The 11,501-nt window shown below is 44.9% G+C and overlaps 1 protein-coding gene across 7 annotated transcripts in view; it reads right to left on the reverse strand.

Moving 5' to 3' along the window:
* The window catches only part of LOC120516185, a 49,990-nt gene extending 39,484 nt beyond the window's left edge, over nt 1-10,506 (reverse strand). For 2 of the 7 annotated variants that reach the window (XM_039737682.1, XM_039737675.1), the window contains exons 1-2: nt 10,399-10,506; nt 8,628-8,919 (exon numbers count right to left, since the gene is read on the reverse strand). The gene's annotated coding sequence lies outside the window, so the exon portion shown is untranslated. Of the gene's footprint in view, nt 1-448; nt 540-8,627; nt 8,920-10,307; nt 10,365-10,398 lie in introns of those variants that run through there. The other 5 variants (XM_039737677.1, XM_039737678.1, XM_039737680.1 and 2 more) reach the window with 5 other exon arrangements.
* Between the last annotated feature and the right edge of the window lie 995 nt (nt 10,507-11,501).

Consider the following 11,501-nt stretch of genomic DNA (forward strand, 5'->3'; position numbering starts at 1 on the left):
GCTCTTATCAGGCCTGTTTCTGTCAGCAGGCCTTGGAAGTTCAGCGACTCGTACAGGTGGTGGATCTCACAGGCATTTCCTTCCGATATTGGGGTGTTCTTCTAGGAGATCGATTGGGGAGAAGACATGAGAAGCTTCACTCCTACATACACAGCTCATGTTAAGACTAAGAATTCCTAAATTTCCTCATTCTTGGTTTGTTTCAAGCATTGGTGGTCAAGGCCACTGAAAATGCAGCAGGCAGGCAGTTTGACACCACAATGGATCTTTACTGGGAGCTCAGCAAAAAAAAAAAAAAAACTTAATAGATAAAAAAATATATATATACACAGACACATGTAGAAATATATATAATTAACTTGCTTTAAAATGCAGCTTTCACTCCGCATACACATTGTACTCTAATCATTTAGACCTACAAAGAAAAGCATTGGAACGGTACCATCACCTTCATCTTCATCATCCGGTTCTTCAGTGGAGAATGCTGGGGGACTGCAGTTCCAGTTGGAATTCTTCTTGCAGACACATCCTGGCCGTCGCTGTGTGTGAAAATGATCGGGTAGGGTAAGAGCTGCTGAGCCATTTGCTACCTACACACATGGACGGTGCCTTCCGAGACCCTAGGGCAGCACATTCGCTTGATTATACGTGAACAGTGGAGCCCCCCCAAGCACTGAAGGCTGCCTGAATCAACTGTCCTTACTTCAGCTGCATGTAGGCTAACATAATTAGGCACCCAAATCATGGATTTCTTCCCACAGTCCATTTCTACACAAATGACCCTTTATGAGTCACAATCGTCTTGTAAACGTGCACACGTGATCACGCCATGAACCCTGCTAGGTTGCCAGCCTGAAACAACCGTAAATGGACTCCGATAATCAACCTCATAAATAAGCAATCAGGATTCTGCAGGGCTTCGATGGCTGCTACAGCAGCGGCCCAAATAACACACCGAGATGCCCCAACCTGCAGATCTACGGTGTGCTCAGCATGGGGTGAGGAAATGGCTTAAGGAGCGGGTAGCCACTATTACCTGGCACATATAATGGCATGATTGCTGTTACAACGATCAGTACAGGCCATAAGGTAAAGCAAAGGCTCAGCTACAAACCTCGCCAATCACATCAGCAAGTTGTCTCTTCAAGCCAACTTTGCCTCAAAATAAATGAATCACGGATTGACCCAGGCCAGCGGGCCATGACGTCGTCGGTGCCGCCTTAGCATTGCAATGCCCTAGAAAGTAACGCGGGACTGCTCGCTTCATTGCCGGGATCCCCGGCCGCCCGACGAGAGTTACTTGATGTACAAGAAGCATCTCTCAAGCTGCAAGTCTTCAGCAGGTGCAATTCTAAAACAACGGCCTGCTCGATAGTTTCGCAATACACGCCGTTCTTGGGTTTCGTGTATCGTATTGGTCTTTAAGCAACCAAGTAAGTAAAAAGCAGCGCCAGGCCTCTGCATGCAAAAGCAAGTTCAGCCATCTTATTTTAATCCTTTCTCGTCACCTGGCCCAGGATGGGATTGTCACTTAACCCGCTGTCACATTCCTGGCCCTGTGCTGATAAATATTGAAGAATAACAAATCCAGGGAGCAGCCTTTAATACTGAACTCTTACAGGACCGATGCTTTACTTTGATTTACAATCTCCACACTATCACATGACACCATGAGGTTAGCGTCATTACATTTTTACACATGGCAATGGCAAACTCCTGCCGGTGGCCGAGATTTCCAACTTTAAAACAAATATTCACCTTGTTAGGAGGCAAGTTTAAGATAAATGATTCAGGGCCAAAGACTTGACAGACTTAACAGAACACAAATTTTCATTCAAGAAAGAAGGGTCACTCCATATAAGTTACAAAGAAATAAATAAAATATGCACATATACACTTTATTGGCTCGATTTCTCACAAAATGGACCCCTTTACAATGAAGGATAAGCAGAATAATACACAATGGGAGTGGACAAGATTCCAGTTTATGCCAACATGGCTGGCAAAGAATTCGAGTAAATCCTCATAGCACCAACAACAACAACATTTATTTCTATAGCACATTTTCATACAAACAGTAGCTCAAAGTGCTTTACATATTAAAGAATAGAAAAATGAAAGACATAATTATAAAACAAAATAACACCACAGCACCACATAGCACCACAATGCAGAAACACAGTTCGACAAACGCCATCCCACTACTGTCACCAAACCGTGGGGGAAATCGCTTTTCTGAAAGTACAGGAGAAGGATTTCGGTTGATTAAGTACGAACCTTATTAAAAATGTCACCAGCTGGAGTGGCAGACGTCACAGTCCTGTCATGGCATTGCTGATCTTTACCATAGCAACAACGGCAGCATATTTGTGAAAAACGACGAGGTTGGATAACAAACACCTTATCCCAAAACAGAAAGGGGAACCAACTTGTCTTGTTTTCTAAAATCAGAAAGAGAACTCAAAGTGTGCCTCCCTCACCTCTGAGGAGCACAAACGTAATTTCAGGTACGATTTGTCAAACACGGTTGAGCAGAGCACAAGTCTACAAGTCCAGCACGACCACCAGCTTCTTGAATTGATGTAAGCCAGGCCCGGCTGAAGATGACAGCAGTTAAGATTTTCACAATCAATGATAACAAAAAGTGAATGATGGCAAACGCGTAATCATAAGAAACCATTCCAAGTAAGTGTTGGGTTAGCGACTGTCTGTAACAGACCCCGTATCCAGTACAAGTGAGGTCACTCCATGTTGTGTTTTGTTCGCCTAAGAGCAGACGTGCCACTCCAGACCATCTGGAAAAAGAAGCCCTCTTGTCTCACCTATGCTGGCATTCAAGTTCTGGGTCTGCATGCTTGGCGTCCCAACAGATGCGCTTGTTCGGACAAACACCCCCTGGAGAAGTTCAGACGTGACACCTTTAATGACAACCCAAAAGAGGGTCCTTCATACTCTCATGGTGTTAAGTAAGCCTGCCACTCAAGTCTCGTCACTTCTCTTTTTCAGCAGGCCTCACCCGAATTACACGCACGTGACAACTGCAGCCAGGAATAACACTTTCAGCCCCTAAAGGTGACAAACCTTCCGAGTTCACACAATTCCATGAGACCTTCATGAATGAGAAGCAGGGTCACCATAACAAAACCATGCAAACCTAAAAGTGAGAGACGCGGCCGCGTGGATATGCCTCCCCTCTCAAGAGGGCCGTGGGTCACAGATCCTGCATACAGTGGTGTGAAAAACTATTTGCCCCCTTCCTGATTTCTTATTCTTTTGCATGTTGGTCACACAAAATGTTTCTGATCATCAAACACATTTAACCATTAGTCAAATATAACACAAGTAAACACAAAATGCAGTTTTAAAATGATGGTTTTTATTATTTAGGGAGAAAAAAAATCCAAACCTACATGACCGTGTGTGAAAAAGTAATTGCCCCCTTGTTAAAAAATAACCTAACTGTTGTGTATCACACCTGAGTTCAATTTCCGTAGCCACCCCCAGGCCTGATTACTGCCACACCTGTTTCAATCAAGAAATCACTTAAATATGAGCTGCCTGACACAGAGAAGTAGACCAAAAGCACCTCAAAAGCTAGACATCATACCAAGATCCAAAGAAATTCAGGAACAAATGAGAACAGAAGTAATTGAGATCTATCAGTCTGGTAAAGGTTATAAAGCCATTTCTAAAGCTTTGGGACTCCATCAAACCACAGTGAGAGCCATTATCCACAAATGGCAAAAACATGGAACAGTGGTGAACCTTCCCAGGAGTGGCCGGCCGACCAAAATTACCCCAAGAGCGCAGAGACGACTCATCCGAGAGGTCACAAAAGACCCCAGGACAACGTCTAAAGAACTGCAGGCCTCACTTGCCTCAATTAAGGTTAGTGTTCACGACTCCACCATAAGAAAGAGACTGGGCAAAAACGGCCTGCATGGCAGATTTCCAAGACGCAAACCACTGTTAAGCAAAAAGAACATTAGGGCTCGTCTCAATTTTGCTAAGAAACATCTCACTGATTGCCAAGACTTTTGGGGAAATACCTTGTGGACTGATGAGACAAAAGTTGAACTTTTGGAAGGCAAATGTCCCGTTACATCTGGCGTAAAAGGAACACAGCATTTCAGAAAAAGAACATCATACCAACAGTAAAATATGGTGGTGGTAGTGTGATGGTCTGGGGTTGTTTTGCTGCTTCAGGACCTGGAAGGCTTGCTGTGATAGATGGAACCATGAATTCTACTGTCTACCAAAAATCCTGAAGGAGAATGTCCGGCCATCTGTTCGTCAACTCAAGCTGAAGCGATCTTGGGTGCTGCAACAGGACAATGACCCAAAACACACCAGCAAATCCACCTCTGAATGGCTGAAGAAAAACAAAATGAAGACTTTGGAGTGGCCTAGTCAAAGTCCTGACCTGAATCCAATTGAGATGCTATAGCATGACCTTAAAAAGGTGGTTCATGCTAGAAAACCCTCAAATAAAGCTGAATTACAACAATTCTGCAAAGATGAGTGGGCCAAAATTCCTCCAGAGCGCTGTAAAAGACTCATTGCAAGTTATCACGAACGCTTGATTGCAGTTATTGCTGCTAAGGGTGGCCCAACCAGTTATTAGGTTCAGGGGGCAATTACTTTTTCACACAGGGCCATGTAGGTTTGGATTTTTTTTCTACCTAAATAATAAAAACCATCATTTAAAAACTGCATTCTGTGTTTACTTGTGTTATATTTGACTAATGGTTAAATGTGTTTGATGATCAGAAACATTTTGTGTGACAAACCTGCAAAAGAATAAGAAATCAGGAAGGGGGCAAATAGTTTTTCACACCACTGTATTTCATTGTCCACGCGGCTACAGGCACTAAAACGTTAAATATTCAGGAGCCTCGCTTCACTTGTCTTGATGTTTCTACCCCAGCAGAGGCGCCTTACGGGGCCACAAATTATATTTCACTGCCTGGAGAACAAAAGGCCAATGCTGGTGCCAGTCTGTTATCAGCGAGAGGCAGCACTCCCTTCCTTTGGGCCCCCATGGCCTCCGTCTATCTCACTCCCCCAGCTTGACAAGAGAGAAGCGCTCACACGGCCCAAGGCCGCTTGGCGGGATTACATTTGGTGTTGAATGCCAAGCTGACTCCAAGATCTTCACGGACATGTCACTGCTGAGCTCACACTACGTCTAATTGTCACGTTTGACTCTCAGCCATATTGACTGCTGATTTTCAGCATTGCTAACCCCAAGACTGATTGTATCTAAGCTCACCAAAAACTGGGCTCCTCATTACAGTATTGGTTCATTCTGATTGGCTAACATTACAACCCCCGGAGGACCTCTTGTGATCAGAAGGTGGCAAGTAAAACAGCAGCATGACGTGCGATTAAGCAAACAAAATCATTCAGCAGTCGACCCTGAAGTCAGGGAGGTCGACGGTAACACATTTTCATCTTCTCAAGATGAACACAAGAATGGAAAGCTTTCCCAGCAGCAGCTTCATGGCGTACTTTAAGTGGTCCTTCTTTGCCTATGTACAGTCAAACTCTTATTTGCATGTGCTAATCAACACGCCACACGTCGCCACTCACAGGCTCTATGACGAGGGAGCAGAACCATCAGTCCTGGAAACTTCAGTCTTCGTACCTGGAGTAACTTTCTGCACCAGCTGGGGTCTGAAGACGCAGACGGATTATTTGGTTTCAATGAACAGCTTTACTGCCAGGGAAGGAGAAGATGCGACGTATCAAAATTCACCCTGGTACACACCACCCACGCCAGGGCCCAACATGTGCATTGTTAGTTCTCAGGTGGGACCACATCAGCTGGCGGTGCGCGTCACACTCAGGATCGGCTCGATGTCCAAGTCTTTCCAGAGTGTCACAAGCGGACTGAACATTTACACATAAACGCTCCTATTTACTTATGCATGTACCCGTTTAACATTTTGGGACGTATCCTCAAAACACGGTCTTATTATGTCTAAAGGGAAGCTCTGGAATACTCTGCTCACAACAGAGATGCCATTTGGAAAACTGAACATTCCAACTAAATGCCTGTTGTTAGTTTTCAAACATGAACACCAGGGCCTCACGTATAAATGGTGTGTACGCTCACATCGTGATGTATAAAAACTAAACTTGACGTAAAGCCGCACACAGACCTGCCGTACGTACTTTTCTGCTCGGTTATACAAACTGGCAGCACCCAGTGTCAAACCAGTGCTACTCTTTCTGTGGTCTGCCTTTCTTTTCCATATTCACAAACACGACACAGGATTTATCAAATACGCCGAAATCCACTGCCTATCGCTTATAAATTTCATTCACTTGAGCGTAATCTGTAATTCTGTAACAATATAATGGTGCGTGGAATGGCCAAACTATTCCAACCACCGCGGCTGCTTTAGCGTTGTTAGAAGACATTGTAAAAGCAAGAATCAAAAGACAGCGTATTTACAGGTGATGATGACTGGCTTCCGAGTCGATTTTCATTTCCCAGAGCTCTCCTCTTGACGCTGTGTGCTCAATTGGCTTTACAAAGGCAGACTTTGAGGACTTGTGCTCCACCGGCTGCTGTGCAAGTTCTGTCCACTCTCGGGTTTTTAGCCACAGGAGCTTTCAGGGTAAACTTGCTGACCAAACAGCTATTTCACAAACATCACTGAGTTGTGCCATGCCAGCTGTATAGATGGTATTATCCACTTCTCATCCAGATAGATAAGATTTCCTTACACTGTGGTTGAACTGGAAAGCATGAAAGTGCAATTCGGAGCCACGTCCGGTTTTCCAAATGTAACTGGAGCGGTCAACTACAAGTACATTAACGTGACATAAGCCAGGGACGAATCACCAAAAGAATGAGCTGGCATTACATCATCTGTAGGTGGACAGCCTATAAAAACTGCACCTCTGCACAGTCACAGGTTCTTTTTCCAACTAGCGTGGCAAAAGGCAAGCAGCCCTTTTAAGGACAGCAAGTCACCTCAAAGAGCCACTTGAAGAGCAGAGAATCGACCCGTTGTGGTGCTCCGTGCCAGCGTGCCAGCGCCTTCACAGAATGAATTTGCTGATGTAAATAGAAAGCATTTCCACTCTATTAAAGCGCTGCTCTTTAGTCCACAGAAAGTGTGTCACTTTGTGCCAGCGTGTATGTAGCAAGCTGCATTATGTGGCACACAATCAGAGCTGGAGAGATGTGGTTTAATGAACCTGACCCTGTGCCACCAAGTCGGACAGAGTCACAGCGATGTTTGAATGGAATGAGCAGAATGTAAAAACACGTAGTCAGATGCAGCGTTTATTTTTTAACCAATTCACTTCATTTGTGTTCGCTAGCACATAGGACAGCCGTTACACTCCTTAGGTCATTGGCCAAATCTCCACCTGTTGCATCATGTGACTCCAGAACAGCGCCTGTCAGCACACAGCCAGATGGCCGCCCAGCTGTTTTAGAGGAAGAGGTGTGTGTGTGTGTGTGTGTAGTCAGTGCTTGAAGAATTGCTGGGCACGGCAGCACCATTATCTCAGCGGGGTGTCACCTTTTGTAATATCGTCTGAAACACAATAAACAGACGGCGGGCTGCAACTCAACTTTTCACAGCGACTTTGACATCTGGCCACTGCTTTTTTATTTTGTACAGTGCAACTTTCTGAACTTGAACTTCTGAACTCTGCCACACTGTATCGTCACTCCATAATTTGTTTTTGTTGCTTATACCGCTGCTTACGCTAACAAACAGCACGTTTTTCCCTGCCTCCACTTCACATTTGTTGAAATTCTTTTTTTTTTCCCCATATGCTTCTGCATTTGTCTTCTAAAAAGCACAGAAAGGAAATGGGCTATTTATATTGATTTGCATATTGAAATATGCAAAATTCTGGGCGAAGTCTGTGTGGGGCTATAGGTGTTTTGCACGTGCGTGGGGTTTATAAAGGGGAGGTGCGTGGAACTTGGTGTACGCTCAGCTTTATGCATTTGGATTTTTCTGTGCATACGCAAATATCTAGCTATGTCACCATGAATTCTACCCACGGCGTTACACACGAGGCCCCAAGACTTTATTCTTCTTAAACCTCTCTCGAGTCAGCTGAAATCCCCCTTTTGTCACTCAATAAGGTCAGCCTGCTCTACAAAAGGCATAAGCAGCATAAACTAAAATAAATCTTTGCACCAAGAAGGAACGCTTGATCAACTGCCAGTTTCTTAATACACCTTACTGCTTGCAAAAAGCACACTACATTTTGAAAGATGATCCAAAGCACTCGTGAGCAACAAGAGGAATTGGGCATTCCCATTGGCACAACTAAAGCACAGCCACGTGATCCCACCCGACAGACACCATATTGTGCCACAGCTTCAAGGGCCTGCTGTCGTAAGCGAAGAGGTAAAACAAACTCAAAGAGACCTTCACCTCTGCAGATCAAAAGGTAAATAAAAAGATTTCGTTTGATGGAAATATCATTAAAAAACCATAACTTTAAAAACGGACAACAATGAAGAGGTAGCGAGGACAATTATAAGTTACGGACCCAAGATTGTCATTAGCATGGCTGCGGCCTCGTGTAGTGATAGACAGATAGATACTTTATTAATCCCTAGGGGATTCATTACTATGGCCACTTACCTAAGCCAGGTCCTTGTCTGCTCACTGTGCTGTCACTGTCACACTGGCTTCCATTCCCCTGTGGCTGGCCCTTATGGGTTTTCCAAGACAGCATGTATAACGCCACAGCTCTCTACGCTCCAGGAGATCCAAGGTGTGACCAGATGGACTCGCCAGACCACCATTAAGACAGGACAGGCATTCTGCAACGTGTTTGTTCACAAGAAAAATAAGCTGTCGGAGGGCAGGAATACATTCAAATTCACAACTTATCTCGCTTCTCCTTCTCACATTTTCATCCTGGCTTCACTCTCTAAAAGAAACATAAGGAATTAACCTCAAAGTAATGCAGGTTTATTAATCCAGTTAATAACAAAGTTTAATTTTAGCTACCAAGTTAAGGGTGGGAGCAATCAAAGAAATAAAGAAACATATTCCTTGAATTAAACATGATCAGGTGGTTTAATTTGTGAGCAGGGATTGGAAGGGAGAATCAGCTGGTCCTGGGCAGATGCTCACAGAGATGACCTTAATGAGACTAATGGGTAGAGAAAAAGACAAAAAAAAAGAAGAGTCTGGAACCATCCAGTAAAATCCAATCCTAGCTAACTGAGTCAACGCAAAGTTTCCTCAAGGTGGTCTCCCAGAAGCGAAGGCTGGGCGCATGAATAATGAGCGACCACTCTGAGGCTTCTAAAAATAAACGGAAATCAGATACGAGGCACCCGGGCACTTGACATGTGCCATACAAAAGCTGTACCAGCACGACATGTCACTGTCATACAACACGGCATTACTGCCACCTGCTTTGGCCTCATCGACTACAGGTTTGTTTCATTTTTCTTCTCTTCAGTGTATCTTCACAAGTGCAGCAAAGTGAGAAATTATTCATTCACAAACTGCGGAGACTCGGTCAGAACTCCTCTCACACATCTGTGCTCTCAGTACTGAGCATATAGCGCCTTTGTCAGAGCAAGCATATAAAATACAACAGAAAATGACAGCCACATAACACCAGTAGAAATGTGACAAAAAGGACCCGCATGTGACCAGCTGTCGCCAGTCCGTCTGAGAGGTCGCAGTTATGGCAGGCAGATAGGCTGCCGTGCGCTGTTGATGGCCCTGCAGCCCCAAAGGGCCGTCATCGATGATAATAAGCCTGCGGATTTAATACTCGGCATGCCCCCTCTGCCAGGGCTCGCATTATAGAAAGGACAGCTCGGTGCCGGACCCTTAAAGCGTCTTGGGATGGTGGCCACTATACAGCAAGTTAGCGTTTCTCCTTCTCCGTCCAGTGTTCGAGTACTGGCGGAGCCTTCAATCAGTAACAGTCAGCTATGAAGACACAAATCTCCGTTCGTGTCAGGGCACCCCGCGAAGGCCCCGCGCTCCTCGTTACTCTTAAAGGCACGCGCAGCTGTTTCCTGTCCATCCGTTAGAATACACGCCACGGGAGTCTGGACAGGTGACATGACAGCCATTTAAGTGAAGAACAGAATCCAGAAAAGCGAGGAATCGTTCAAAACACCGACTATGTGGACTAAGAAAGAAAACAAAACTCTCAAACTAACACAAACGCCGTGAAGTTTTACTTTGGGACCGCTGAAAGCCACCAGCCAGTGCCGTAGGGTGGCGTTAGAGCGCCCCGTGAATACCGCGGTCGCGCGCTCCGAGAAGTCGCCGTGCGAATCTTTTACCAACCGATAACACGACAAGCCTGTCCCGTGAGAACAAGTCAGGTAATCCATAGGAATTGCCAAAGAAAGAAGCCTCTCCGCTAACGCGTACTTACAGTATTTACATTTTTAAAATCCAGCGGAAATGCACGACTCTGTCTCAAGGCGTCGATCCGACAGCACTTCCGGCGCAAGGCGAAGGTTTGGTCACGTGATGTGGGCGGAGAAATGGGCGCTCCTGCCCAGCCCACACTACGATGATCGATCACATTTGGGCGGGCCGGCGGGCGGCTGGTCGCTACGTGCGGAAGATGGCGCAGGCTGGAGGAGCCGAGGGAATGAGCAGCTCGTGTTCAGAGAGGTACCAGGCAGGAAAGTGGGGTTTTAAAATATCAAGCAGTAAGAACAAAAATTTTTTAAAATGACCGAGCAATATACACCCCCCTGGGAAGACCGGATGCCTTCTAACTTATAGGGATGCGAATTGATAGATAGATAGATGGAAATTAATTTACTTGTTCCCAGGGGGATTTAAAAAAAATGTAATTATATAATAACAAATAACAATCATCACGGCAGGAATAACTAAAAAGAAAGAAAACTGACTTGACAAAAGATAAAAAGAGCAGCAAGGCACTAGACAGGCGCATAAAGGAGTTTCTGGATGGGCAGTCAGAATACGACTTTAGTGCACGGAGCCGACACAGTTCAGTGACGTGAGCGCCATTAGTTCAGCCGAACTTCGTATTTATTACAATTTTATCACAAGATGACCACACTCTACATTTTACCCTTCATGCTTACACCACCAATATTTTCTCATGCTTGATGGGCAGTAATCATTTTCGGATGGACATAATTGCTTTCTACCCATCACCTGCCACCCTGATCTTGATAAGAGAGTCATGTTTGCCATCTGGCCAAAGGAGTGACCACTGCATAATTAAGGTGCGGGCATAAGCCTTTAATATTTTGGTTAATTAACTCTTAGTTTGCCTGAAGCCATCAGTTACAATACTTATGAACACAATATGAAGTGTCTTATGTTACACACTCTATTGTCTGAAAGTCCTTAGTGCTGGTGTGTTACAGAGAAGACGTGCAGCATTTGTTCATAATGGCCGTCAGTTTTCTCTTCATTCATCTGTCCTCTGCTACAGGACCAGAGTGTGTAGCCCATAACTGGGCGTGCCTGCCTTCTTAATCCATGTGTTGATTT

The sequence above is a fragment of the Polypterus senegalus genome, chromosome 15 (genome assembly GCF_016835505.1).
Source record: "Polypterus senegalus isolate Bchr_013 chromosome 15, ASM1683550v1, whole genome shotgun sequence".
In the NCBI taxonomy this organism is placed as follows: Eukaryota; Metazoa; Chordata; class Cladistia; order Polypteriformes; family Polypteridae; genus Polypterus; species Polypterus senegalus.